The sequence below is a fragment of the Anomaloglossus baeobatrachus genome, chromosome 8 (genome assembly GCF_048569485.1).
Source record: "Anomaloglossus baeobatrachus isolate aAnoBae1 chromosome 8, aAnoBae1.hap1, whole genome shotgun sequence".
Taxonomy (NCBI): Eukaryota; Metazoa; Chordata; class Amphibia; order Anura; family Aromobatidae; genus Anomaloglossus; species Anomaloglossus baeobatrachus.
In genome coordinates, this window is record NC_134360.1 from 137,045,030 (window position 1) to 137,068,642 (window position 23,613).

The 23,613-nt window shown below is 53.9% G+C and overlaps 1 protein-coding gene across 1 annotated transcript in view; it reads left to right on the forward strand.

The window, feature by feature from the left end:
- Positions 1-1,259: 1,259 nt before the first annotated feature.
- Positions 1,260-23,613, forward strand: part of LOC142249976 (beta-1,3-galactosyltransferase 2-like) — a 215,765-nt gene continuing 193,411 nt past the window's right edge. The window contains exon 1 of the mRNA XM_075322024.1: positions 1,260-1,347. The gene's annotated coding sequence lies outside the window, so the exon portion shown is untranslated. The remainder of the gene's footprint in view (positions 1,348-23,613) is intronic.

Here is a 23,613-nt window from a genome sequence, read left to right on the forward strand (position 1 = left end):
AGGAGCAATCTCACCCTAACCATGGCCTGAAGTGGTAGCTATACTAAGAGTGTATGTGTGTACAATGGCCTGTGACCTCCTCCTTACCAGGGAATGGGGTACCACACTTCTGGCTGGGGTGCAGTACCTCTGTGTCGACTGGACCCTCAGGGGTGCTGCATGTGCGATCTGTTGGGTCTGCCTGGATGCTGACAGGTGTGTGCTGCTTCCTGAGTCTGCCTGGATGCTGACAGGTGTGTGCTGCCGGCTGGGTCTGCCCGGACCCACTGACAGGTGTGTGCTGCCTGCTCGGTCTGCCTGGACCTGCTGACAGGTGTGTGCAGCTCGGACCCGCTGACAGGTGTGTGCTGCTTCCTGGCTCTGCCCGGACGCTGACAGGTTTGTGCTGCCTGCTGAGTCTGCCCAGACCCGCTAACAGGTGTGTCCTGCCTGCTGGGTCTACCAGATCCCACTGACAGGTGTGTGCTGCCTCCTGGGTCTGCCTGGACCCGCAGACAGATGTGTGCTGCCTGCTGACTCTGCCCAGGCAGCTGACAGGTGTGTACGGCCGGCTGGGTCTTCCTTGACCCACGGACAGGTATGTGTTGCTTCCTGGCTCTGCCTGGACGCTGACAAATGTGTGTGCTGCCTGCTGAGTCTGCCCAGACCAGCTAACAGGTGTGTCCTGCCTGCTGGGTCTGCCCGGTCTCACTGACAGGTGTGTGCTACCTCCTGAGTCTGTCCGGACCCACTGACAGGTGTGTGCTGCCTCCTGACTCTGTCCGGACCCACTGACAGGTGTGTGCTACCTCCTGAGTCTGTCCGGACCCACTGACAGGTGTGTGCTGCCTCCTGGGTCTGCTTGGACCCGCTGACTAGTGTGTGCTGCCTCCTGGGTCTGCCTGGACAGCTGACAGGTGTGTGCTGCGCAATATATCGCACAATTTTCCTTTTGTAGCAGCTCACTAGAGAAGCTCGAATCCTGCAGAATGTCATCATTGCTGGGGTAATGCGCTCACCTGTGCCTGTGCACCCCGGGGAGGACATAGGACGTACCACAAGCCTACGGCAGCCTGCCTCAGCTAGGAAGACTCGGTCCTGGCACCACACGTGTACACAGCTGGATAATTAACCGCCGGCACCGCTGCTGCGCATGCATGGCACCGGGAGCGGAGACTGGGCGCAGATCCAGCTCATCATGGCAGCTGCGGGCAAATGGCACTGTCAGGCAAAACATTCCTCAGAAGGGCCGGGCGCGGCTACTATCTGCGGCCGGGGACGGTCCCGTGCTGCACATTGACCATTGCCCCGCAGCTGCTGTGTAGCAGATAACTCCCTCAATAAGAAGCCGGAGGCGGTGGGCGCCGGGTGAGTGGCTGCAGCCAGGTCTCCATCTATGGAGGATATTAAATACTTTGTTCCACAAACTTTAGCTGTAATGGAGGAGTCTGAACATCAGGGAGTAGTCCGGAGCGCACAGGGCTCCTGCTGTATACAGGCTGGAGCCCAGAGGGTCAGTGAGGAGCGGAAGCCCCCAATCTCCCTGCTCAGGCTGTATACAGGAGATGGTGCCCCAGTGTATAGAGGGTCAGTGAGGAGCGGAAGCCCCCAATCTCCCTCCTCAGGCTGTATACAGGAGAGGGTGCCCCAGTGTATAGAGGGTCAGTGAGGAGCAGAATCCCCCAATCTCCCTCCTCAGGCTGTATACAGGAGAGGGTGCCCCAGTGTATAGAGGGTCAGTGAGGAGCGGAAGCCCCCAATCTCCCTCCTCAGGCTGTATACAGGAGATGGTGCCCCAGTGTATAGAGGGTCAGTGAGGAGCAGAATCCCCCAATCTCCCTCCTCAGGCTGTATACAGGAGATGGTGCCCCAGTGTATAGAGGGTCAGTGAGGAGCGGAAGCCCCCAATCTCCCTCCTCAGGCTGTATACAGGAGATGGTGCCCCAGTGTATAGAGGGTCAGTGAGGAGCAGAATCCCCCAATCTCCCTCCTCAGGCTGTATACAGGAGAGGGGTGCCCCAGTGTATAGAGGGTCAGTGAGGAGCGGAAGCCCCCAATCTCCCTCCTCAGGCTGTATACAGGAGATGGTGCCCCAGTGTACAGAGGGTCAGTGAGGAGCAGAATCCCCCTATCTCCCTCCTCAGGCTGTATACAGGAGATGGTGCCCCAGTGTATAGAGGGTCAGTGAGGAGCGGAAGCCCCCTATCTCCCTGCTCAGGCTGTATACAGGAGATGGTGCCCCAGTGTATAGAGGGTCAGTGAGGAGCGGAAGCCCCCAATCTCCCTGCTCAGGCTGTATACAGGAGAGGGTGCCCCAGTGTATAGAGGGTCAGTGAGGAGCGGAAGCCCCCAATCTCCCTGCTCAGGCTGTATACAGGAGATGGTGCCCCAGTGTATAGAGGGTCAGTGAGGAGCAGAAGCCCCCAATCTCCCTCCTCAGGCTGTATACAGGAGAGGGGTGCCCCAGTGTATAGAGGGTCAGTGAGGAGCGGAAGCCCCCAATCTCCCTCCTCAGGCTGTATACAGGAGATGGTGCCCCAGTGTACAGAGGGTCAGTGAGGAGCAGAATCCCCCTATCTCCCTCCTCAGGCTGTATACAGGAGATGGTGCCCCAGTGTATAGAGGGTCAGTGAGGAGCAGAATCCCCCAATCTCCCTCCTCAGGCTGTATACAGGAGATAGTGCCCCAGTGTATAGAGGGTCAGTGAGGAGCAGAATCCCCCAATCTCCCTGCTCAGGCTGTATACAGGAGATGGTGCCCCAGTGTATAGAGGGTCAGTGAGGAGCAGAATCCCCCTATCTCCCTGCTCAGGCTGTATACAGGAGATGGTGCCCCAGTGTACAGAGGGTCAGTGAGGAGCAGAATCCCCCAATCTCCCTCCTCAGGCTGTATACAGGAGATGGTGCCCCAGTGTATAGAGGGTCAGTGAGGAGCAGAATCCCCCTATCTCCCTGCTCAGGCTGTATACAGGAGATGGTGCCCCAGTGTATAGAGGGTCAGTGAGGAGCAGAATCCCCCTATCTCCCTCCTCAGGCTGTATACAGGAGATGGTGCCCCAGTGTATAGAGGGTCAGTGAGGAGCGGAAGCCCCCTATCTCCCTGCTCAGGCTGTATACAGGAGATGGTGCCCCAGTGTATAGAGGGTCAGTGAGGAGCGGAAGCCCCCAATCTCCCTCCTCAGGCTGTATACAGGAGATGGTGCCCCAGTGTACAGAGGGTCAGTGAGGAGCAGAATCCCCCAATCTCCCTGCTCAGGCTGTATACAGGAGATGGTGCCCCAGTGTATAGAGGGTCAGTGAGGAGCGGAAGCCCCCTATCTCCCTCCTCAGGCTGTATACAGGAGATGGTGCCCCAGTGTATAGAGGGTCAGTGAGGAGCGGAAGCCCCCTATCTCCCTGCTCAGGCTGTATACAGGAGATGGTGCCCCAGTGTATAGAGGGTCAGTGAGGAGCGGAAGCCCCCTATCTCCCTGCTCAGGCTGTATACAGGAGATGGTGCCCCAGTGTATAGAGGGTCAGTGAGGAGCGGAAGCCCCCAATCTCCCTCCTCAGGCTGTATACAGGAGATGGTGCCCCAGTGTATAGAGGGTCAGTGAGGAGCAGAATCCCCCTATCTCCCTCCTCAGGCTGTATACAGGAGAGGGTGCCCCAGTGTATAGAGGGTCAGTGAGGAGCGGAAGCCCCCTATCTCCCTGCTCAGGCTGTATACAGGAGATGGTGCCCCAGTGTATAGAGGGTCAGTGAGGAGCGGAAGCCCCCAATCTCCCTCCTCAGGCTGTATACAGGAGATAGTGCCCCAGTGTATAGAGGGTCAGTGAGGAGCGGAAGCCCCCAATCTCCCTCCTCAGGCTGTATACAGGAGATAGTGCCCCAGTGTATAGAGGGTCAGTGAGGAGCGGAAGCCCCCAATCTCCCTCCTCAGGCTGTATACAGGAGATAGTGCCCCAGTGTATAGAGGGTCAGTGAGGAGCGGAAGCCCCCTATCTCCCTGCTCAGGCTGTATACAGGAGATGGTGCCCCAGTGTATAGAGGGTCAGTGAGGAGCGGAAGCCCCCAATCTCCCTCCTCAGGCTGTATACAGGAGATAGTGCCCCAGTGTATAGAGGGTCAGTGAGGAGCGGAAGCCCCCAATCTCCCTCCTCAGGCTGTATACAGGAGATAGTGCCCCAGTGTATAGAGGGTCAGTGAGGAGCAGAATCCCCCAATCTCCCTCCTCAGGCTGTATACAGGAGATGGTGCCCCAGTGTATAGAGGGTCAGTGAGGAGCAGAATCCCCCAATCTCCCTCCTCAGGCTGTATACAGGAGAAAGGTGCCCCAGTGTATAGAGGGTCAGTGAGGAGCAGAATCCCCCTATCTCCCTCCTCAGGCTGTATACAGGAGAGGGTGCCCCAGTGTATAGAGGGTCAGTGAGGAGCAGAATCCCCCAATCTCCCTCCTCAGGCTGTATACAGGAGAGGGGTGCCCCAGTGTATAGAGGGTCAGTGAGGAGCAGAATCCCCCAATCTCCCTCCTCAGGCTGTATACAGGAGAGGGTGCCCCAGTGTATAGAGGGTCAGTGAGGAGCAGAAGCCCCCAATCTCCCTCCTCAGGCTGTATACAGGAGAGGGGTGCCCCAGTGTATAGAGGGTCAGTGAGGAGCGGAAGCCCCCAATCTCCCTCCTCAGGCTGTATACAGGAGATGGTGCCCCAGTGTACAGAGGGTCAGTGAGGAGCAGAATCCCCCTATCTCCCTCCTCAGGCTGTATACAGGAGATGGTGCCCCAGTGTATAGAGGGTCAGTGAGGAGCAGAATCCCCCTATCTCCCTCCTCAGGCTGTATACAGGAGATGGTGCCCCAGTGTATAGAGGGTCAGTGAGGAGCGGAAGCCCCCAATCTCCCTCCTCAGGCTGTATACAGGAGATGGTGCCCCAGTGTATAGAGGGTCAGTGAGGAGCGGAAGCCCCCTATCTCCCTGCTCAGGCTGTATACAGGAGATGGTGCCCCAGTGTATAGAGGGTCAGTGAGGAGCGGAAGCCCCCAATCTCCCTCCTCAGGCTGTATACAGGAGATAGTGCCCCAGTGTATAGAGGGTCAGTGAGGAGCGGAAGCCCCCTATCTCCCTGCTCAGGCTGTATACAGGAGATGGTGCCCCAGTGTATAGAGGGTCAGTGAGGAGCGGAAGCCCCCAATCTCCCTCCTCAGGCTGTATACAGGAGATAGTGCCCCAGTGTATAGAGGGTCAGTGAGGAGCGGAAGCCCCCAATCTCCCTCCTCAGGCTGTATACAGGAGATAGTGCCCCAGTGTATAGAGGGTCAGTGAGGAGCAGAATCCCCCAATCTCCCTCCTCAGGCTGTATACAGGAGATGGTGCCCCAGTGTATAGAGGGTCAGTGAGGAGCAGAATCCCCCAATCTCCCTCCTCAGGCTGTATACAGGAGATGGTGCCCCAGTGTATAGAGGGTCAGTGAGGAGCGGAAGCCCCCAATCTCCCTCCTCAGGCTGTATACAGGAGAAAGGTGCCCCAGTGTATAGAGGGTCAGTGAGGAGCAGAATCCCCCTATCTCCCTCCTCAGGCTGTATACAGGAGAGGGTGCCCCAGTGTATAGAGGGTCAGTGAGGAGCAGAATCCCCCAATCTCCCTCCTCAGGCTGTATACAGGAGAAAGGTGCCCCAGTGTATAGAGGGTCAGTGAGGAGCAGAATCCCCCTATCTCCCTCCTCAGGCTGTATACAGGAGAGGGTGCCCCAGTGTATAGAGGGTCAGTGAGGAGCAGAATCCCCCAATCTCCCTCCTCAGGCTGTATACAGGAGAGGGGTGCCCCAGTGTATAGAGGGTCAGTGAGGAGCAGAATCCCCCAATCTCCCTCCTCAGGCTGTATACAGGAGAGGGTGCCCCAGTGTATAGAGGGTCAGTGAGGAGCAGAATCCCCCAATCTCCCTCCTCAGGCTGTATACAGGAGAGGGGTGCCCCAGTGTATAGAGGGTCAGTGAGGAGCAGAATCCCCCTATCTCCCTCCTCAGGCTGTATACAGGAGAGGGTGCCCCAGTGTATAGAGGGTCAGTGAGGAGCAGAATCCCCCAATCTCCCTCCTCAGGCTGTATACAGGAGATGGTGCCCCAGTGTATAGAGGGTCAGTGAGGAGCGGAAGCCCCCAATCTCCCTCCTCAGGCTGTATACAGGAGAGGGGTGCCCCAGTGTATAGAGGGTCAGTGAGGAGCAGAATCCCCCAATCTCCCTCCTCAGGCTGTATACAGGAGAGGGGTGCCCCAGTGTATAGAGGGTCAGTGAGGAGCAGAATCCCCCAATCTCCCTGCTCAGGCTGTATACAGGAGAGGGGTGCCCCAGTGTATAGAGGGTCAGTGAGGAGCAGAATCCCCCAATCTCCCTCCTCAGGCTGTATACAGGAGAGGGTGCCCCAGTGTATAGAGGGTCAGTGAGGAGCAGAATCCCCCAATCTCCCTCCTCAGGCTGTATACAGGAGAGGGGTGCCCCAGTGTATAGAGGGTCAGTGAGGAGCAGAATCCCCCAATCTCCCTCCTCAGGCTGTATACAGGAGAGGGGTGCCCCAGTGTATAGAGGGTCAGTGAGGAGCAGAATCCCCCAATCTCCCTCCTCAGGCTGTATACAGGAGAGGGTGCCCCAGTGTATAGAGGGTCAGTGAGGAGCAGAATCCCCCTATCTCCCTCCTCAGGCTGTATACAGGAGAGGGGTGCCCCAGTGTATAGAGGGTCAGTGAGGAGCAGAATCCCCCAATCTCCCTCCTCAGGCTGTATACAGGAGAGGGGTGCCCCAGTGTATAGAGGGTCAGTGAGGAGTGGAAGCCCCCAATCTCCCTTCTCAGGCTGTATACAGGAGAGGGTGCCCCAGTGTATAGAGGGTCAGTGAGGAGCGGAAGCCCCCAATCTCCCTGCTCAGGCTGTATACAGGAGATGGTGCCCCAGTGTATAGAGGGTCAGTGAGGAGCGGAAGCCCCCAATCTCCCTTCTCAGGCTGTATACAGGAGAGGGTGCCCCAGTGTATAGAGGGTCAGTGAGGAGCAGAATCCCCCAATCTCCCTCCTCAGGCTGTATACAGGAGAGGGGTGCTCCAGTGTACAGAGGGTCAGTGAGGAGCGGAAGCCCCCAATCTCCCTCCTCAGGCTGTATACAGGAGAGGGGTGCCCCAGTGTATAGAGGGTCAGTGAGGAGCAGAATCCCCCTATCTCCCTCCTCAGGCTGTATACAGGAGAGGGTGCCCCAGTGTATAGAGGGTCAGTGAGGAGCGGAAGCCCCCAATCTCCCTCCTCAGGCTGTATACAGGAGAGGGGTGCCCCAGTGTATAGAGGGTCAGTGAGGAGCGGAAGCCCCCAATCTCCCTCCTCAGGCTGTATACAGGAGATGGTGCCCCAGTGTACAGAGGGTCAGTGAGGAGCAGAATCCCCCAATCTCCCTCCTCAGGCTGTATACAGGAGAGGGTGCCCCAGTGTATAGAGGGTCAGTGAGGAGCAGAATCCCCCAATCTCCCTCCTCAGGCTGTATACAGGAGAGGGTGCCCCAGTGTATAGAGGGTCAGTGAGGAGCAGAATCCCCCAATCTCCCTCCTCAGGCTGTATACAGGAGATGGTGCCCCAGTGTATAGAGGGTCAGTGAGGAGCAGAATCCCCCAATCTCCCTCCTCAGGCTGTATACAGGAGAGGGTGCCCCAGTGTATAGAGGGTCAGTGAGGAGCAGAATCCCCCAATCTCCCTCCTCAGGCTGTATACAGGAGATGGTGCCCCAGTGTATAGAGGGTCAGTGAGGAGCAGAATCCCCCAATCTCCCTCCTCAGGCTGTATACAGGAGAGGGTGCCCCAGTGTATAGAGGGTCAGTGAGGAGCGGAAGCCCCCAATCTCCCTCCTCAGGCTGTATACAGGAGAGGGGTGCCCCAGTGTATAGAGGGTCAGTGAGGAGCAGAATCCCCCTATCTCCCTCCTCAGGCTGTATACAGGAGAGGGTGCCCCAGTGTATAGAGGGTCAGTGAGGAGCGGAAGCCCCCAATCTCTCTCCTCAGGCTGTATACAGGAGAGGGTGCCCCAGTGTACAGAGGGTCAGTGAGGAGCAGAATCCCCCAATCTCCCTCCTCAGGCTGTATACAGGAGAGGGTGCCCCAGTGTATAGAGGGTCAGTGAGGAGCGGAAGCCCCCTATCTCCCTCCTCAGGCTGTATACAGGAGAGGGTGCCCCAGTGTACAGAGGGTCAGTGAGGAGCAGAATCCCCCAATCTCCCTCCTCAGGCTGTATACAGGAGATGGTGCCCCAGTGTATAGAGTGTCAGTGAGGAGCGGAATCCCCCAATCTCCCTCCTCAGGCTGTATACAGGAGAGGGTGCCCCAGTGTATAGAGGGTCAGTGAGGAGCAGAATCCCCCTATCTCCCTGCTAAGGCTGTATACAGGAGATGGTGCCCCAGTGTATAGAGGGTCAGTGAGGAGCGGAAGCCCCCAATCTCCCTCCTCAGGCTGTATACAGGAGAGGGGTGCCCCAGTGTATAGAGGGTCAGTGAGGAGCGGAATCCCCCAATCTCCCTCCTCAGGCTGTATACAGGAGAGGGGTGCCCCAGTGTATAGAGGGTCAGTGAGGAGCAGAATCCCCCAATCTCCCTCCTCAGGCTGTATACAGGAGATGGTGCCCCAGTGTATAGAGGGTCAATGAGGAGCAGAATCCCCCAATCTCCCTGCTCAGGCTGTATACAGGAGAGGGTGCCCCAGTGTATAGAGGGTCAATGAGGAGCAGAAGCCCCCAATCTCCCTCCTCAGGCTGTATACAGGAGATGGTGCCCCAGTGTATAAAGGGTCAGTGAGGAGCAGAAGCCCCCAATCTCCCTCCTCAGACTGTATACAGGAAAGGGGTGCCCCAGTGTATAGAGGGTCAGTGAGGAGCAGAATCCCCCTATCTCCCTCCTCAGGCTGTATACAGGAGAGGGTGCCCCAGTGTATAGAGGGTCAGTGAGGAGCAGAATCCCCCTATCTCCCTCCTCAGGCTGTATACAGGAGAGGGGTGCCCCAGTGTATAGAGGGTCAGTGAGGAGCAGAATCCCCCAATCTCCCTGCTCAGGCTGTATACAGGAGAGGGTGCCCCAGTGTACAGAGGGTCAGTGAGGAGCAGAATCCCCCAATCTCCCTGCTCAGGCTGTATACAGGAGAGGGTGCCCCAGTGTATAGAGGGTCAATGAGGAGCAGAAGCCCCCAATCTCCCTCCTCAGGCTGTATACAGGAGATGGTGCCCCAGTGTATAAAGGGTCAGTGAGGAGCAGAAGCCCCCAATCTCCCTCCTCAGACTGTATACAGGAGAGGGTGCCCCAGTGTATAGAGGGTCAGTGAGGAGCAGAATCCCCCAATCTCCCTCCTCAGGCTGTATACAGGAGATGGTGCCCCAGTGTATAGAGGGTCAGTGAGGAGCAGAATCCCCCAATCTCCCTGCTCAGACTGTATACAGGAGAGGGTGCCCCAGTGTACAGAGGGTCAGTGAGGAGCAGAATCCCCCAATCTCCCTGCTCAGGCTGTATACAGGAGAGGGTGCCCCAGTGTATAGAGGGTCAATGAGGAGCAGAAGCCCCCAATCTCCCTCCTCAGGCTGTATACAGGAGATGGTGCCCCAGTGTATAAAGGGTCAGTGAGGAGCAGAAGCCCCCAATCTCCCTCCTCAGACTGTATACAGGAGAGGGTGCCCCAGTGTATAGAGGGTCAGTGAGGAGCAGAATCCCCCAATCTCCCTCCTCAGGCTGTATACAGGAGATGGTGCCCCAGTGTATAGAGGGTCAATGAGGAGCAGAATCCCCCAATCTCCCTGCTCAGGCTGTATACAGGAGATGGTGCCCCAGTGTATAGAGGGTCAATGAGGAGCAGAATCCCCCAATCTCCCTGCTCAGGCTGTATACAGGAGAGGGTGCCCCAGTGTACAGAGGGTCAGTGAGGAGCAGAATCCCCCTATCTCCCTCCTCAGGCTGTATACAGGAGAGGGTGCCCCAGTGTATAGAGGGTCAGTGAGGAGCAGAATCCCCCTATCTCCCTCCTCAGGCTGTATACAGGAGAGGGTGCCCCAGTGTATAGAGGGTCAGTGAGGAGCAGAATCCCCCAATCTCCCTCCTCAGGCTGTATACAGGAGAGGGTGCCCCAGTGTATAGAGGGTCAGTGAGGAGCAGAATCCCCCAATCTTCCTCCTCAGGCTGTATACAGGAGATGGTGCTCCAGTGTATAGAGGGTCAGTGAGGAGCGGAAGCCCCCAATCTCCCTCCTCAGGCTGTATACAGGAGATGGTGCTCCAGTGTATAGAGGGTCAGTGAGGAGCAGAATCCCCCAATCTCCCTCCTCAGGCTGTATACAGGAGAGGGTGCCCCAGTGTATAGAGGGTCAGTGAGGAGCAGAATCCCCCAATCTCCCTCCTCAGGCTGTATACAGGAGAGGGTGCCCCAGTGTATAGAGGGTCAGTGAGGAGCAGAATCCCTTAATCTCCCTCCTCAGGCTGTATACAGGAGATAGTGCCCCAGTGTATAGAGGGTCAGTGAGGAGCAGAATCCCCCTATCTCCCTGCTCAGGCTGTATATGACTCGCCCACCCCAGGGCTATGGGACACCCGGTGCCGGGCCGGACTAGTCCGGTGGTAGTCAGTGGTGGCTGGGCCCGGCTCCGTGGCCCTGGTGGGTGTCAGTTGAATGTGTGGCTTGGTTGTTAAAGGGTGTTCGTGACGCCACCTGTGGTATGCGGCTATTAAGCCGCCGCTGCTGTGTGAGGCCTCCGGGATGATGTTATGGCAGCAGTGTTGGTACTGCTCCCCACAGGTGGAGCAATGCCCGGGGCACAGTTGGTGCTTGTAAGTGTCTATGTAGGTGGAATAACAGAGACGAGTCCAAGGTGCAGTTCCAGTTCTTTTACTCACTGTTTCTGTCACACTTGCAAGGACCCTCAGACTGCTGGGACCACTGTCAGGGACCTCCGCCTTCTGGGTGATTCCGAGCGTGAAATCCGGTTCCCTCTCTTTAGTGTCCCTTTTCCTGCTGACTTCACTAGCCTTGCCTTAGGTAGATGGACTTGGCTTGGCCTCCATTACAGCCTCCAGGCTGGGGGGTCACCTGTCGGCTGATTTCCCCTTTTCTGAAGATCTGCTCTGGGTTCTGGCCCTGGGATCTTGCAATTCCCTGGGCCTCGGTTTTTACTGTCTGGAGACTGTCTTTTCACTCCTTCAGTGTCTAGGGACCGTCCCCCTGTCGCAGCTAGTCGCTCCACCGATGTCACTGTGGAACGGGCCACCGCAGCCTGCAGCTACCCGTAGCGCCTCTGGGCCCTCGGCAGCGGTACCCAACAAGGACTGCTCGTGGCACCTTACAGGACTACCCGTGGCCCTGCGACTCCTTCTTCTCTTCTCGTCCTACATGCTCACTCCTCACTCTCCCACTCCCTGAGCGAACTGACTAAACTTCACCTTCCTGTCTCTGTCTGCTCTCTGGCGGCTCCTCCCACCTCCCCAGTTGCTAAGCTACCACCCTATGGGAGCAGGGATGGGTCTTACAGCCCCTCTCAGCATGCAGCATGGGAGGGTTGCCTGCCACTTTCCCTGGTCCTGTGTGTCCCTAGCAATGGGTGTAGTGTGAATTTACCAGGAAACCGGAGTTCACCCTCTTCCTCTCCCAGAATGGGGCATCACACCGCAGATGGGGTGCAATGACCTGTGGCGACGGAAGCCTCAGGGGCGCCACACTCCCCCACAGCAAATCCCAGCACGTCCTCGGGCTGAAAAACAACAAAAACAAATGGGAGACACTGCAAAAACATTTTTGTATGCAATAACATAAACAGTAAAACATTTCTTCCCTTCATGGGAGGCACATATCATGAACGTTGCAAACTTCTTATAAAGAAAACTCTAAGTGTGCACTTCCAGTCCGTTGCACGGTTCAGGCAAATCCCCCATAATTCTGGTAGGGGGCACAACGGGTGCAACTAATTACATTCTTGGCTACTACAAGTCCAGTAGCCCGTCAGTTCGTTTCAAACAAACAAAAGTGACATCACCAACCAGCCATTAAGTCCAATGGCCTGGTTACATAGGACATATCAACAACATACCAGCCATTAAGTCCAATGGCCTGGTAGGACATAAAACACATACACCACACACCAGCCACTAAGTCCAGTGGCCTGGTATGTCAGGACACCTAAACATCACCGGGGCCCACATTCCAGTTCAGTGGCCCGGTAGCACATAACATGGGGGGGGGTGACGTCTTCGCAAAGAATCAGGGGCAGCACAGTAGGAAAGGGTGTCATCTTCGAAAAGAATAAGGGGCAAAACACAAGGGACTTCTTCAAAAAGAATTAGGGGCTATGTACAGTTCAGCAGCTCTTCATCTTTACTCTTCATTGCAGGGGTCCTTCTTTGGCAGGGCCCTGGGCAGCATGTAGGCCATGGAGATCCTGGTCTGCGTTTCTTGCGTGGCTGTCACAGGACCTCTGCTCAGTTCTGTGACCTGGGTCTGCCTTGAGGTAGTGCTGCGGCTGCTGCTGACAGGAGAGACGCCGCACGCTGGCATAGTGCGGCGCCACTCCGGTTCTTCTGAGGCCGTCTCCTCCCGGGCCTCCCGCTCCTGCTGGTACTCCTGCACCAATCTCCGGCAGGTCAGCTCGTTTGCCAGTGCGGTTTCCTTGGGGCGCAGGGGCTTTTGCAGTCCCCTACTCTCTATGGGCGCTGCGTCCCAGTGCACTCCCGGGGATGTCGCTCCCAGGAGACTCACAGGGGGACTCGGTAGGGGGCCCACTAGCTGGTCGGGGTCCACCCCTCCCCAGGCTCCGTCTGCGGGGGTTTCGGGCAGGCCTCCGGTGCCCCACCGAGCATTTGCGGGGCTGGCGGGGAAGGCCTGCGGGACAGTGGAGGGACAGGGCGGTGGCGCTTGGTGGGTCAGTGGGTCCGGACGGGTCGGGGCTTCACATTGCTCACCCGGTCGCTGCTCCGCGGCCTCCATCCTGTGGCCCACACTCTCCGGCACCATCGGTGTTTCACTCCGCCGGTCCACCTCTGCTTGCAGGTTATGCAGTCTCCGAGCCAGGATTCGCATTTCCTCCCGGAGCAGGTCCAGCTCGGGATCCATCTTCCCGGTCCCAGGTGTACACTCCTGCAGCCTCTCTGCCATGCTGCCGACCTGGGGAACGCTTGCTGGATTACTGCTCGGGTGCTCGACCACGCCACTCGGCTTCTCCCTTTCCCTTCTCGGCGGCGGGGCCGGAGGCTGCACTTGCATCTGGCGCCAGACTGGCGCCCAGCCCACCACGACCGGCATCACTCCGCTTGCGATAAGGTACATTTTCGTTGTCTGCTGGTCTGGCTTTTTAAACTCTGTCTGCCAGCCGGCCAGCTTATTTGGTCACCACTTCTTTTTCTTCCGCTTTCTATGGCGGGCACCGCTTCGCGCGCTTTTCTTGGACAAGGGGGCGGGGCTTCTCTTCGCGCCCTTTCTTCTTGCACGCCCCCCTTCTTCTCGCTTTCAGCAGCGCTAATGGCGGCGGTTTCTCGACAAAGTACACAGTTCTTCAGGCGCACAGTACCCGGTTAGACCGGGCACGAAATCCTGTTCGTGACGCCAAAAGTTGACTCGCCCACCCCAGGGCTATGGGACACCCGGTGCCGGGCCGGACTAGTCCGGTGGTAGTCAGTGGTGGCTGGGCCCGGCTCCGTGGCCCTGGTGGGTGTCAGTTGAATGTGTGGCTTGGTTGTTAAAGGGTGTTCGTGACGCCACCTGTGGTATGCGGCTATTAAGCCGCCGCTGCTGTGTGAGGCCTCCGGGATGATGTTATGGCAGCAGTGTTGGTACTGCTCCCCACAGGTGGAGCAATGCCCGGGGCACAGTTGGTGCTTGTAAGTGTCTATGTAGGTGGAATAACAGAGACGAGTCCAAGGTGCAGTTCCAGTTCTTTTACTCACTGTTTCTGTCACACTTGCAAGGACCCTCAGACTGCTGGGACCACTGTCAGGGACCTCCGCCTTCTGGGTGATTCCGAGCGTGAAATCCGGTTCCCTCTCTTTAGTGTCCCTTTTCCTGCTGACTTCACTAGCCTTGCCTTAGGTAGATGGACTTGGCTTGGCCTCCATTACAGCCTCCAGGCTGGGGGGTCACCTGTCGGCTGATTTCCCCTTTTCTGAAGATCTGCTCTGGGTTCTGGCCCTGGGATCTTGCAATTCCCTGGGCCTCGGTTTTTACTGTCTGGAGACTGTCTTTTCACTCCTTCAGTGTCTAGGGACCGTCCCCCTGTCGCAGCTAGTCGCTCCACCGATGTCACTGTGGAACGGGCCACCGCAGCCTGCAGCTACCCGTAGCGCCTCTGGGCCCTCGGCAGCGGTACCCAACAAGGACTGCTCGTGGCACCTTACAGGACTACCCGTGGCCCTGCGACTCCTTCTTCTCTTCTCGTCCTACATGCTCACTCCTCACTCTCCCACTCCCTGAGCGAACTGACTAAACTTCACCTTCCTGTCTCTGTCTGCTCTCTGGCGGCTCCTCCCACCTCCCCAGTTGCTAAGCTACCACCCTATGGGAGCAGGGATGGGTCTTACAGCCCCTCTCAGCATGCAGCATGGGAGGGTTGCCTGCCACTTTCCCTGGTCCTGTGTGTCCCTAGCAATGGGTGTAGTGTGAATTTACCAGGAAACCGGAGTTCACCCTCTTCCTCTCCCAGAATGGGGCATCACACCGCAGATGGGGTGCAATGACCTGTGGCGACGGAAGCCTCAGGGGCGCCACATATACAGGAGATGGTGCCCCAGTGTATAGAGGGTCAGTGAGGAGCAGAATCCCCCTATCTCCCTGCTCAGGCTGTATACAGGAGAGGGTGCCCCAGTGTATAGAGGGTCAGTGAGGAGCAGAATCCCCCAATCTCCCTCCTCAGGCTGTATACAGGAGAGGGGTGCCCCAGTGTATAGAGGGTCAGTGAGGAGCGGAAGCCCCCAATCTTCCTCCTCAGGCTGTATACAGGAGAGGGGTGCCCCAGTGTATAGAGGGTCAGTGAGGAGCGGAAGCCCCCAATCTCCCTCCTCAGGCTGTATACAGGAGATGGTGCCCCAGTGTATAGAGGGTCAGTGAGGAGCAGAATCCCTTAATCTCCCTCCTCAGGCTGTATACAGGAGATAGTGCCCCAGTGTATAGAGGGTCAGTGAGGAGCAGAATCCCCCTATCTCCCTGCTCAGGCTGTATACAGGAGATGGTGCCCCAGTGTATAGAGGGTCAGTGAGGAGCAGAATCCCCCAATCTCCCTCCTCAGGCTGTATACAGGAGAGGGGTGCCCCAGTGTATAGAGGGTCAGTGAGGAGCAGAATCCCCCAATCTCCCTCCTCAGGCTGTATACAGGAGAGGGTGCCCCAGTGTATAGAGGGTCAGTGAGGAGCAGAATCCCCCTATCTCCCTGCTCAGGCTGTATACAGGAGATGGTGCCCCAGTGTATAGAGGGTCAGTGAGGAGCAGAATCCCCCAATCTCCCTCCTCAGGCTGTATACAGGAGAGGGGTGCCCCAGTGTATAGAGGGTCAGTGAGGAGCGGAAGCCCCCAATCTTCCTCCTCAGGCTGTATACAGGAGAGGGGTGCCCCAGTGTATAGAGGGTCAGTGAGGAGCAGAATCCCCCAATCTCCCTCCTCAGGCTGTATACAGGAGAGGGGTGCCCCAGTGTATAGAGGGTCAGTGAGGAGCAGAATCCCCCAATCTCCCTGCTCAGGCTGTATACAGGAGATGGTGCCCCAGTGTACAGAGGGTCAGTGAGGAGCAGAATCCCCCAATCTCCCTCCTCAGGCTGTATACAGGAGAGGGTGCCCCAGTGTATAGAGGGTCAGTGAGGAGCAGAATCCCCCAATCTCCCTGCTCAGGCTGTATACAGGAGATGGTGCCCCAGTGTATAGAGGGTCAGTGAGGAGCAGAATCCCCCAATCTCCCTCCTCAGGCTGTATACAGGAGAGGGTGCCCCAGTGTATAGAGGGTCAGTGAGGAGCGGAAGCCCCCAATCTCCCTCCTCAGGCTGTATACAGGAGAGGGTGCCCCAGTGTATAGAGGGTCAGTGAGGAGCGGAAGCCCCCAATCTCCCTCCTCAGGCTGTATACAGGAGAGGGGTGCCCCAGTGTATAGAGGGTCAGTGAGGAGCAGAATCCCCCAATCTCCCTCCTCAGGCTGTATACAGGAGAGGGTGCCCCAGTGTATAGAGGGTCAGTGAGGAGCAGAATCCCCCAATCTCCCTCCTCAGGCTGTATACAGGAGAGGGTGCCCCAGTGTACAGAGGGTCAGTGAGGAGCAGAATCCCCCAATCTCCCTCCTCAGGCTGTATACAGGAGAGGGTGCCCCAGTGTACAGAGGGTCAGTGAGGAGCAGAATCCCCCAATCTCCCTCCTCAGGCTGTGATCCCACAGTGAGGATTTACTGAGGTTTGGATGGGGCAGATCTGTGTTTTTTCATGCATTTTTAGTGGTTTTGACGCTGCAGTTGTCTCTTCTTGGTATGTCATGTTTTAACCCTTTCACCATCAGGCCATTTTCCTTTTTTCCTCTCTCTTTTCCAAGAGCCATAACTTTTATTTTTCTGTCAATATAGCCATATGAGTTTTATGTGGGAAGACTTGTAGTTTTGAAAGACACCATTGATTCTGCTCCATATTGTTCTAGAAAATGGAAAAAATATTCCATGTGCTGTGAAATTGAAAAAAAAAAGTGCAATTGCACGATAGTTTGGTTTTTTTTATTTACCATGGTCACTATGTGGTTACACTGACATGTCAGTATGATTCCCCAGGTCAGTACGAGTTTGTAGACACCAAACATGTACAGTATAGTTTTACTGTCATCTAAGTGGTGAATAAACATTCAGAACAGAGACCCGCAGCGTTCTCATTTATTCAGATCTGGGGCTCAGTGGTGGCTTATGTTTTGCGTCTTGAACTGGAATTTTTATTTACACCATTTTTGCGTAGATACAATGTTTTGATCGTCTGTTATCGCATTTTATCGCAATGTTGTGGCGACCAAATATAATGTAATTCTGACGTTTTTTTCTCAATATGTCCTTCAATGAACAGATTAATTGATTTGATATTTTGATAGATCAGGCATTTCTGAGTCATCGATACCAAATATATGTATTTTTTATTTTTTTAATTGATTTATTTTCAATGCTGCACAAGGGGGTGACTAAACTTTTACATTTCTTTTTTCATATTTTTAACATTTTTTGTTGATTTTATTAGCTCACAGTGTCCGATCGCTTCTGCTGTACAGAGTGATGCCAGCATTAAAGGGCCAGAAACAACCTTGGGCGAACAGATATGTCCAAGGTCGTAAAGCAAACCTGTCAGATAATTCATGCTGCCCAAACCGAGGGCAGTATGTTACAGCCACTGGCTGTACAATGACAGTCATGTATGTTTAACTCTGAAATGCTGCAGCATCTCAGAGAAAAACATACTTTTAGCTGTTGGGGACTGAGCTACGCTATTGACTTGTCATTCTGGTGGGTCCCTGGCAGCTTCTTCCCTATACACGCATATAGGCAGAAACTTACTGTCAGCAGTCAGGGAGAAGCCGCCAGGGACCCACATGTATGACAAGTCAATAGCGCGGCTCAGTCCCCAGCAGCTACTAAAAGCATACTTTTCTCTGACATGCCTCAGCATTCCAGACTGACACATACCTGGCAGTGATGATACAGCGTGTAACTGATACAAGCCGCCATGACTGTGATGATACAATGTCTGGCTGATACATGCCGCCCTCCTGGCTGTGATGATACAGCATGTGGTTGATACGTGCCACCCTCCTGGCTGTGATGATACAGCCCATGGCTGATACACGCCGCCCTCCTGGCTGTGATGATACAGCCCACGGCTGATACTTGCCGTCCTCCTGGCTGTGATGATACAGCATGTAAGTGATACAAGCCGCCCTGACTGTGATGATACAACATGTGGCTGATACATGCCGCCCTCTTGGCTGTGATGATACAGCGTGTGGCTGATACATGCCGCCCTCCTGGCTGTGATGATACATTGTGTGGCTGATACATGCTGCCCTCCTGGCTCTGATGATGCAGCATGTGGCTGATACATGCCGCCCTCCTGGCTGTGATGATACATTGTGTGGCTGATACATGCTGCCCTCCTGGCTCTGATGATACAACATGTGGCTGATACATGCCGCCCTCATGGCTGTGATGATACAGCCCGTGGATCATGCATGCCGCCCTCCTGGCTGTGATGATACATCTTGTGGCTGATACATGACGCCCTCATGGCTGTGATGATACAGCATGTAACTGATACATGCCACCCTCCTCACTGTGATGATACAACGTGTGGCTGATACATGCCGCCCTCATGGCTGTGATGATACAGCCCTTGGCTCATACATGCCACCCTCTTGGCTGTGATGATACAGCCCGTGGCTCATACACACTGCCCTCGGTTTTGGCAGCGTGTATCAACTGATAGGTTACCTTTAAACTAAGCTGATATTTTTCTTTACTTCCTGACAAGGTTGCCAACTTAGATTTTTTTTTCTGGACGGCTTATCAAAAAATGACTGGCGGACTATAATTTTTACAGATACATTGGAAAGACAGAATAAATCATTATGATTATAAGTGATGCATGACCCCAGCCCATAACTCTGATATGAAGATGTCAGCGGCAATCACTGTAAAATACAGATTATTTTCACTGTAAATGTGGCGCCCTGGACAACCCAGGACGTCACAGGTACTGCAACAACACACCCCACACCCCAGCTAGGCACACTAAAATCAGACAAAAATCCTTGTTGCCTCCCTCCAGGGGCTGATGTCCACACCAGGGGGTGGAGCCAGGTGGTTGGCCCCACCCACCGAGGAGTACACAGTCCTGGAGGCGGGAAAAGGAAGAGAGAGCAGTCAGTGAGTTGAGTTGAGTGGAGTTGAGTGGAGTGGAGCAGACTGACCGTGTCCGGGTACATGGCCCGGGCACATACAGCAAGGTTGGCAGACATTGGTGACCGTCTGCAGGAGAGGCTGATTGACGTGAACCGTAAGGACCGGGGACGGGCCGGTACCGGATCGGGGAGCGAAGAGAAGCCAGCACCATTCGGCAGGGCCTACGGACCCCGACCAGGCTTGGAGTCGCCGTAAAACCGGTCAAATCCGTTAGCGAAGGGAACCTCCAGGGTTTCCCAGAAGCCAAGATCCGATTGAAGGCAACCGCTCAAACCGTGAAGGGAAATACAGTCACCGCCAAGGCTACAGTTCCCAGGGCCAGATCCTGCGGGCAAAAGGGGCTCCCTCAGCATCCATCCAAGCTGGGGAGCGGGTTACCGGTGGGAAGCCATCAGAACCAAGAACATAACACAGGTGCAGGGAAAGGCAGTCACCGCCAACCTACCGGGAGAAAAACCACCGCAGCCGTCTGTGGGACCCGTCCATCCAGCCGTTTGTTTTACCGGAGACTTTGCATTCATCATTGGCTGAGTGAGTACCACTGTGCCGAGCGGCACCGCACTGCCCCCGCGACCCTGCACCTCACCAGGTCCCGTAACCCACCTGCCATTTCCTCCCTCACCGGGCCCCGGGACAACCAACCCCCCTACCCATGGAGGGGAAAACAACATCTAAGCTGCTCCCCGTCATCGCTCCCGGGATCCCCGTCTTGAGCAGCGGTGGTGTCACAACCTCACCACAACGGTGGGTGGCGTCACGGACAATAAATCCCCCAAACCATTCCCCTTTTCACTCACGGGCGAGGAGCGCCGCTCGAGTCCTCGGATCCGGCCCACAGCTCGAGCCACCGAGCAGCAAGCGAAGCAACCCCGAGCCGGACCCGAGCGTGGTGAGCGCAGCGTCCTCCTCCCCGCCCGCGACATAATTTTCATCATAACTTTCTTCAGCTTCAAAAAAATCACAGACGCCTTCAATTGTTTTATAGTCATGGTAAAAAATGTCCTGGAGTTTTTGGACGGTTAGGAACCAGCTTCCTGATATTTGTGTTTGACAAAACGTAATTGATACAGTGACATGTGGATCGCATGCGTTTTTGATGCTTTTCCACCAGGGAAACATTTTCTGCATCTCATGCAGTTCTATGGGGAATTCAGCTGTGTGTCCACAATGAGCGGTTAGTGAGGTTTTCATGTTGCAGAAGTTCTGCAGCATTTCTTTACCTATATTGTAAAATAGGTCACTTGCGTTTTTTTTACGTGCATTTTATTTATTGCATTTTTGTCTCTTGTTCGCGTGTTATGCCTGTTTTTAATTACTTTCTGGTATTTGGCTTTGACAACACTTTACTGATACTGATACTATAATATGTGCAGATTACACATATTTTTATATGTTTATGCGTGTGCTTTTTTTTTAGCTGCAAATTTTCCACCTCTAATGCAAGTCTATGAGAAAAATCTGCACATAAAACTGTGTACCTGCAAGAAATTGACATGCTGTTGATTTCCTTCCTAAAATTTGGGATGTGCGGGCTCTCTGGCGGCTGGTGCTGGGGCAGCTGTGCGGGGTCTCTGGCAGCCGGTGCTGGGGCAGCTGTGCGGAGTCTCTGGCGGCCGGTGCTGGGGCAGCTGTGCGGAGTCTCTGGCGGCTGGTGCTGGGGTGGCTATGCGGGGTCTCTGGCGGCTGGTGCTGGACCGGCTGTACAGGGTCTCCAGCAACTGGTACTGGGGCAGGTGTGCAGGGTCATCGACAGCTGGTGCTGGGGTGGCTGTGCGGGGACAGAGGACCTAAGGAAAATGGCGCCCGAAGAGCTCAATCTGCGCTGACTCCAGACTCCATTTCGTTGAAGCCCTCGCACTGCCACAGCCTGAGCCCCAGCATTGGTGCCGCAGAGCTAGCACAGCTAACCCAGCTGCCGTAGCCTGAGCCCCGACCTCCACCGTAGCCCCAGCACAGCCTATAGTTTCTGGGACACCAACCCCCCTGCCTCCTGTGACTCCGCTCCACCACTGCTGCTGCCCCCTCCGGTAAGACACCACCAGATTATAAAACGGACCCCATTTTTTTTATTCACATTATTTTGCTCTGAATTTGGGGTACGTCTTATAATCCGGTGCATCTTATAAACAGAAAAATACGGTGTTTGATGAGTTTTTTTTACCTCAATATTTGTAGCCAGGAGTGAACAATTAGAGGAAAAGTATAATAGAAACACGGGCACCACTGCTGTATTTTTCACCCACTCCTGGATGTCTCTTAAAAATAATGATGTAAAAACTCACCAAATACTCAACGTGTGACCGTGAACATTTTTCAGGCACATTTTGATTGATGGAAAACTGATGGTAGAAACTGAGACAAATCCAAAACACTGATGAACAATAATCCAAGTTTTTACTGAAAATCATGGATGTCTGAATGAGGCCTTCCAGTAGTAGTAATGTATCTAGGATTTAAAAAAAAAAAAAAAAATCTGTTGAAGAATCCTGCAGCAAAAAATTGCCTCAAATTTTCAATGTTTACATCAAAATATAAAGAACAGATTCTTTGGAGGGCAATTTATTATTAGAGTAATTTGTAAAGTTAGTTTTGCTTGTGACTGTGTTCAGTGGCGTAACTAGAGTTCGATGGACCTGGCCCTTCTCACATGTTGGTCAGATGTATGTATATGCACCTATACAGTAAAGCGGGCTTTACGCGCTACGATATTGCTAGCAATTTCTAGCGATATCAAGCGTGTAAGTACCCGCCCCCGTCGCACATGCTATATCGTGTGATCGCTGCCGCAGCGAACATTATCGCTACGGCAGCGTGACACGCACTTACCTGGTCGTCGTCGTCGCTGTGATTGCCGAACAATCCCTCCCTCAAGGGGGAGGGACGTTCGGCGTCACCGCGACGTCACCGCGACGTCACTAAGCGGCCGGCCAATCAAAGTGGAGGGGCGGAGATGAGCGGAACGTAACATCCTGCCCACCTCCTTCGTTCCGCATTATGGCCGGCGGCAGGTAAGGAGACGTTCCTCGCTCCTGCGGTGTTACACATAGCGATGTGTGTTGCCGCATGAGCGATGAACAACATAGATAAACAACCCTTACCGATTTTTGAGTTTGGGACAACCTCTCCATGGTGAACGATTTTCACCATTTTTGAGGTCGCTAAAGGACGCTGGTAAGTGTCACACGCTGCAATATCGTTAATGACGCTGGATGTGCGTCACTAACAACGTGACCCCGACGATAAAACATTAACGATATCGTAGCGTGTAAAGCCCCCTTTAGCGTTCTAAATCCTATAAAGACATATGAGTTTCTCTCTCCACCATTATGTAGTAATATCCCCCATCCTGGGCTTCTTCCTGGTAAATATTAAAAAGGAAAATTCCAGCACATTTCTCGTAGAGAAAAAGTAAATTTCTTTATTCAAAACTGCATTAAAACATGGTGTTGGGTCACAGACAACTCCTGGTTTATGAGGATGTGCCGGAATTTTCCTTTTTCCTACTTTGTATGATACATCTTGGTGGCTGAATGCATCTGAGCACTCTTAGATGAAGAGAGCGATCTGCAGCAACAGAAACATCAGTAAGCTCAATTTTCCTTGTTTGTACTTTACCTCTTGGTAAATATGTTCTCCATCCAGGTATATATGCTCCCTTTCATGGGTTACTTCCTGGTAAATGCTGATATATGTTCCCCCATGCTGATATATATTCCCTCCATCCTGGCAGATATGTCTCCCATTATGATAAATACATCTCCCATCCTGGTATATGTAGCACCCATCATAGGTGCATCCTCGTAAATATGTCTCTTATCCTATTAGATATGTCCCCCCATCTTGGTATATATGTCTCCATCCTCGGCCACATCCTGGTATATATGCCCCCCATCCTGCTACAAATGTCCCCATCCTAGAATATATGTTCCCATCCTGGTAAATGTTCAACTCCTTGTATATATGTTCTCATCCTGAGCCCCTTCTGGTATATATGTCCCCTCCTAGTATACATATCCACTCAAAACTGCGGAGACGTGTTCGATATTGATCTAAGTGTCTGATCAAAATTGGCAATGCAAGTCTATGGAAAAAAATTGGGCAGCATTCAAATGTCATGCGAGTGGTAGATAGACGGGGGAGACATTTTTATTTGTTGATTCTCACTTGAGAAAAACTGATGAAACTCAACACAGATTCGGTCAACGCTCTAATGAATATCTAATGAAACGCTAAACAAAATCACTGATGAAATTAGAACCCTTTTGTTCATATGTGAAAAAACGGCTGTCTGAATGAGCCCTTAAGGATCATTGAAATTTAATTTTTTTTCTCATATGAGAAAAATAGATGGAATTTCATCAGAGTGTCATTCAAGCTTTGCCTGAGATTCATCTGACATTGGTGTTATTTTCATTAGTTTTTCTCTCATGTGAAAAAAAAGTTTCTAAACATTCTTCTAACAGTTTGTGAAAATCAGATGATGGGATCTGAGTGAAGTTCAATTTTCAGGATTTTGCTTTGTTTTTTGGTTTTGCCAAAAAATTACTAACATATTAATAGCCCCATTCATTATTATAGGTATAATGCTATTCGTGAAAAACATGGATAGCCCTCATAATCAAAAAATGACGTGAATGAGCCCTTGACATAACACTTCTGTCTTTTCTGTGAGACGTTTTTCATTTTTTATGACATTGCATCCTAGAGCAAGAGGTGAGA